Genomic DNA, 6111 nt, shown 5'->3' on the forward strand with positions numbered 1-6111 from the left:
GAAAAATCCTAATTTAATTTGTCCTTGAATTAAATTAGGAATTAAATTGTAATTACATATCTCATGACAACTTGTAATAGTTAACTAAGTTAATTTGACTTAGTTAGCTCAGTTAATTCGATTTGAGGGTCTAACTAGAGTCATGTAGAGTGTCTCCTACAATTAGGAGCACTAGTTGAGTTTATTTTGAGTTGTAATTATTTAATTCAATACAACTAAGTTAAATTCAATTAAACTAGTTCCAATTGATGGAGGAATTAGTGGGAGATCCAGTAGTGAGGTGTAACCTACAGTAGTGGAGTGTAACCTGTAGTAGTGCAGTGTAACTTACTGTAGTGGGGTGTGCCTTACTACAGTGCGGTGTGACTTACTATAGTGGGGTGTAACTTACTGTAGTGGGCTGTAAATTGTGGTAGTGGGTTGTAACTTGCAGTAGTGGGGTGTAACTTGCAGTGATCAGTAAACTGAAGATTCGCTTATAATTCAATCATGCATTTCATATCAGAGAAAGACCCAATTGATATTGGAGTTCAAGGACAGTGTACTATCAGTTGTAAAATCATATAAATTAAACTGATGGTGCATGCAGTCAGAGGAAGGCCTATGAGGATTGCGCAATTCATAATTGAGGAATTTCCACATTAAATAGAGGCTAATTCCTTGAGAAACAGTGTAAGGAATTAGGATCTTGGAGGCTTGGAAATTTGGCTAAGTATTGTCCAAAGGCAGTCAATCAGGCAGAGGATAGAAAATACTTGTGCAGGTTGAGCTCAAGGTTGAGCAAAGCATATTGTATTCATCCAAGACTTGTCTAGGAAGTTGTGAGATAGATAGAGATAGTGCAGAGGTTGCTTGGGCTTGAGAAAAGCATTGTAATCTTCTCATATTTTCTTATTAATTCAATATAGAGATAACAGGAGTTTTTAGCTGTGGCTTTCCCCGGGAAATCATTGTGTAATGTGTTGATTGAATTCTTTCTCTTTTATGCTTCGATATTTCATCAATTGTTTATTGTTTCCGTTGATGAGTAGAGTAGATTCAAGTCAATTGTTTTAGCATATTACAATCTGCAGTTTGAATCTACAAGGAATTTCTACACGATGGCCTGCTTCTCTTAAACTTTATGCAAATCAAGCACAAGTTCGAGTGATATAATGATTTCAAATTAAAAATTCGTTTTTGTAATATTTGAACTCATTTATGTATCAATTGTCTATGTCACTTAAGTCTTGAATAGATTGCCCCAACAATAATTAATACAATTAAAGGAATATCCTAGTTAAGCATAGTTTCTTTCAAGAGTTTGTTCTTACGCCTTTTATATTAGTCATAGTTGTGGATTTAAGAAAAAATATAATTTAGTTGATCATATGTTTAAGAGATGATTTTGTTTAAGAGTATACCTGATGGTGGTTACTTCAATGAAAATGATAATTTGTTGTTTTGTACATTTGACATAAGCATTTTGTGTCATTTTGAACCACATTTACACTATTGATTTCTCAAGTTCCTACTAAATAGATTGTTTTGTTAGCGTTGATTTTTCAAGTTCCTACTAAATAGAATGTTGTGTTAGCACCCAAGAACATCTCATATGTAGCAAGTGAGGATTAACAATCAGGTAAAAATGGTCTTGTTTGTAAATACTTGTGCATGTTTCGCAGGTACAACAAATGCAAGCAAGGGAAATGAAAATACAAAACAAGCAACAACAAAGGCAATTGCAATAGCATCTTCTTGCCCAGATAAGAAGGGATGAGAATCATCCTTCCTTTAATGGTGTTACTAACAACTTTTGCATTATTTTATGAGAAAATACAATTGTCCATATGACATTACTTTGTGCATTATTTTGAAGGTTATATAACTTTGGTTTCTTTGTTATATTTTTCACATTAGACAACTTTATTTCTTCTTTGTAATAAAGTTTCAATTTATTGGAATTTTATGTGGCTATTGCAATTATAAATAATGTTCTAACAAATAACTATATTTGGATTCTAGTGATTGATGCACGCGAAGGTTTTTTGTTTGAATGGTGCTATGTGTTTTGGGATATTTTCATCTCACCAACAAGTGAGAAGCACTTTTATAAAGAAGCTTCATATGTTCAGGTGACCTCCCATATTTAACTTAACCCTTAATTATGTGGATAAAAATAAGGGAAGTGTTTGTTATTTATTGTACATACATATTAAGTTCAGTAGATATGTTTTGAACTGTAATAATGGTCTTGTTTGTAAATACTTGTGCATGTTTTGCGGGTACAACAAATGAAAGCAAAGGAAAAGCAAATACAAAAGGAGCAACAACAGAAGCAATTGCAACAACATATTCTTGCCCATATAAGAAGGAATGGGAATCATCCTTCCTTTAATGGTGTTGCTAACTTCAACAATTCTAAAAATTTGATTGGAAATTCAATGGCCAATGCCATGGTATCAAAAATCCTTGAGGAACCTTTGAAGTCTCCACACCAAAGAGAGGGATTTGATGATCCCACTAGGAAGGTTATATAACTCTGCTTTTTGTATCTCCATCTATATTTGACATTAATCTGTCTTATTCTATGAGAAAATGCAATTGTCAATATGACATTACTTTGTGCATTATTTTGAAGGTTATATAACTCTAGTTTCTTTCTATATTTTTTAAATTATACCACATTTTTGTTATTTTATGAGCAAAACTAATCAAACTTGGCTAAACTTTTTTGTAGGCAGAGAGTGAAGAAACTTTGGAATTATATTGCAGTGTCAATAATGAGATGTTTTGCATATTGTTCGTAGTTGTAAAAAAATCAAATTGAGCCTTTTAGATGTTTTAGCATGAACATGTACAGTGTAATCCTCCTCATCTCTCAGTAAATCTGCTTCCCAGGGGATCATTATGGCCTACCAAAATGTATTTACATGAAGAATATGTTTGATGCAGCAGTTAATGTTTGTTGCATCTGCATAATGTGATACATTTGGCCATCCAGGTCTTTCATATGCCCTTATCTTAGTCTGTGATTTGTGTTTTACCAGTTTCTTTGATTCCAATGTTATTCCTATCAGGGTTAACAACCCTGGCACAATGGAAGCAATGAATTATTAAACCTTAGGGAAAGCAAAACACTTAAGCTTCCAGAACTGTCTTGACTTACTATATGTTCATTTGTCCTGATAATTATATTGTGGGGTCAAAAAAAATGTTCATGTATTATGCAGCCATAAATTTATATTTAAATATTGTTGACTGACATTGCATCGGTAGGGACTACCGCTACGCAATTTCCCTTGTTTATATTTCGTTGGTAACCAGATTTATCTTTTTCTTATGGTCAAGATGATGGAGATGAAGTTGTTCATTCAATAATAATTGATAACATTTTTCATAGATGAGTTCTAAAAAATAATTATGTTATTAAGATTATTGACGTTTTTAAATACATAGGTTGTTTATTCAATAATAATTGATAACAATTTTCATAAATAAGCTCTAAAAAATTATTATTATTATTAAAATTATTGATGTTTTCAAATAGATTTTTTTCATATATCATATAATGGAGAAATTTTAAAGTTTATAGGTTATATGGGATGTTTATACACCAATATATCATTGTCACTTCAATTGTTACAATTGTTATATCAGGTAATATGTTAAAGAGTATGGTTGTATGATTTCTTATTAAATCATGAAATGATCTACATGTAAAAAAAATTGGATAGAATTAAGCTATAATGAGTATTATTATTGTTTTCGGTGATAAAAAAAAATATATGGAAATAAAGGTATCTTTTTGGAAGTCTCCTATAGGATTGAAGGATTCAAGCTTTTCTTAGTAAGGAAATTTAGCAATGTTTTTCAAAGATGGTTAAGTGTGAACTTTAAAATTTATTATATATTAATGTTATTAATTAACACATTAAGTTATTGTTAAGATGTTGTTTTGTGTAGGGGTGGTAAAAGGGGGAGGGATTCTCTTAAATCTTGATGGAGATCTAGAAATAAAGTTTGCTTGGGGACTAAGTCAAAGAACAAATAATCTTGCTAAAATGTATAGACTCTTCCTAGGTCTCTAGCTAGCCAAAAATGCCAACATCTCTTCCATTGTCATCTTATAGGACTCTCTTATCATAATTCAACACCTCCAAGTGAACTCTCTCCCTAAAAACAATCTTCTATCACTTCTCCTTAGAAAAATCAATTACATCGCTAAATCATTTATGCATAAATCCTATTAGCATACCCTTAGCCACCAAAAAAAATAAGTTGATGCTCAACCCAATATCGTTTGTCGAGTGGAAGAGGGTCAATGTGATCTCAATGATTCCCTCGTATGGAAGGTTATTCCATGAATATTTCATATGAGGCTCCTAGTCCCCCCCTTATCAATAGAAAACATGAACGGATAATGATTTGGATTAATTTGTATAAGTTATATGACGAGGATAGAGGTGATATCGTTCCCTCCGGACCTTCGAAGTTGGCTCCTTTGGAATATCACTTGAGGCTCACCAGGTGGCGTCATGTCCTGTCACATAAGGCTGTAGGTTTCATGAATGAAGGCAAGGGGAGCATTTATATAAGACATGCACCACAGGTAATATCCGAGCTTCTATTCTCTCTCGTATCAATCTTCATACCAGGTTGGATGGACAACATATGAGTTATAAGTGTGAATTTGGCCTATGTGACATTTCGTGGAGCATGGGAACCCATTGAATTACAATCACCATTCATGGAGGTTGATATCATGCTTAAGTTGCAGAATTTGGACAATAATTATTCATATGGGCACCCTTCTAGCCAACGCTCTGTGTGGTGGTTTTACCAGTCCTTTAATTCAAGTTTTGCGCTCCTCCTTCTATCCAGTTGGAATCCTTCCTAGACTTGCTCCCCCCTTCGGATCGGACAGGGGTTCCCTCATTCTCAGTAAACTCTGGGTTCTTCATCATCTGCGCAAATGTGGGCTCGATTCGTCCGAGAATGCGACAGATAAATCAAACTGTTTCAAGGCAAAAGTTTCGGAAATGTCAATAGTAATTGCAGAGGCTATCAATTATGTTCGATTGTGTTCTATGTTGCCTTGTGCACTCAATGAAGTAGCTCCAGCAAAAAGGGAATGGATCTTGTTAAGACTTTCTGGTTTTTTATCACATCCATAATTGGTTCAACCTCCCATACGTATCTTTGTTTGCTACCTTGCTTTCTCATAGAGTTTTCTGCTTCTTTGACTCTGATTGACGAAAGAGCCCTCTCTTGGGCACCTTTCATCTCTGCATTTGAGCACTTTGGGATCGTGTCAAAATCTTGGCTTTAACCTCACAATGGAAAATCATGGAATTCCCTCTTCCATCTCAGTCTTTAACAGCCTCACTCACTGTAACCTCCGCCCACACCTCCCATTTGATAGTGTTGAGATTTTCTGTTTGATACAAAATAGGCAAAATCTCAGTAGATGACAACAATAGGAATTAGTTCCTAGATTAGCTCGAGTTTGTTGGGAGGGAGTTAATGCATCCTAAATTTGAGTTGAGAGGATTTATGAGGCAGTTAGATTCTCCTTGCTATATAACAGGTATCCATACGGATGGTTTGTGAGTAGTGTGAGTGTTTGTGAGGATTTGATTTATTTAATCTTTTGTTTGATTAATAAGAATTGTCGATGCCTATGTTGTGTGGACGTAGCCCAGATTGGTTGGGTGAACCACGTTAAACCTCTCTCTTATGTGCTTGATTTAATAGCTGTGTGTATTTGTTTTAATTCTGTTGTGCATCTGATCTCCAACAATTGGTATCAGAGCAGTTGGAGGCGTGGCGCAGCTGGAGCGCGTGCTGGAGGTGGAGCGCAAAGGCGTGTTGGACTGCGTGCCTGGAGGTGCTGCACAGAGAGAACTCGGTCCCAAGTGAGCTGCCTAGTGTGCTGCGTGGAGGGCGCTCTTCTTGACCTGCTGCGTGGAGCGTATGATACATTCACCGGCTACTGCTGCGTGATCCTTTGCTGTGTGCGTCTGCGTGCTGGAGTATTGCGTGCTGGAGGCAGCGTGCGTTTGGTTGTTGTTCATCTGCGTGGAAATAGCATCTACGTGGAGCGTGGCTGCTGCACAACTCCTGCGTGAA

This window comes from Pinus tabuliformis, chromosome X, assembly GCF_031772625.1.
Source record: "Pinus tabuliformis cultivar Carrire ecotype Pingquan chromosome X, CPIR1, whole genome shotgun sequence".
In the NCBI taxonomy this organism is placed as follows: domain Eukaryota; kingdom Viridiplantae; phylum Streptophyta; class Pinopsida; order Pinales; family Pinaceae; genus Pinus; species Pinus tabuliformis.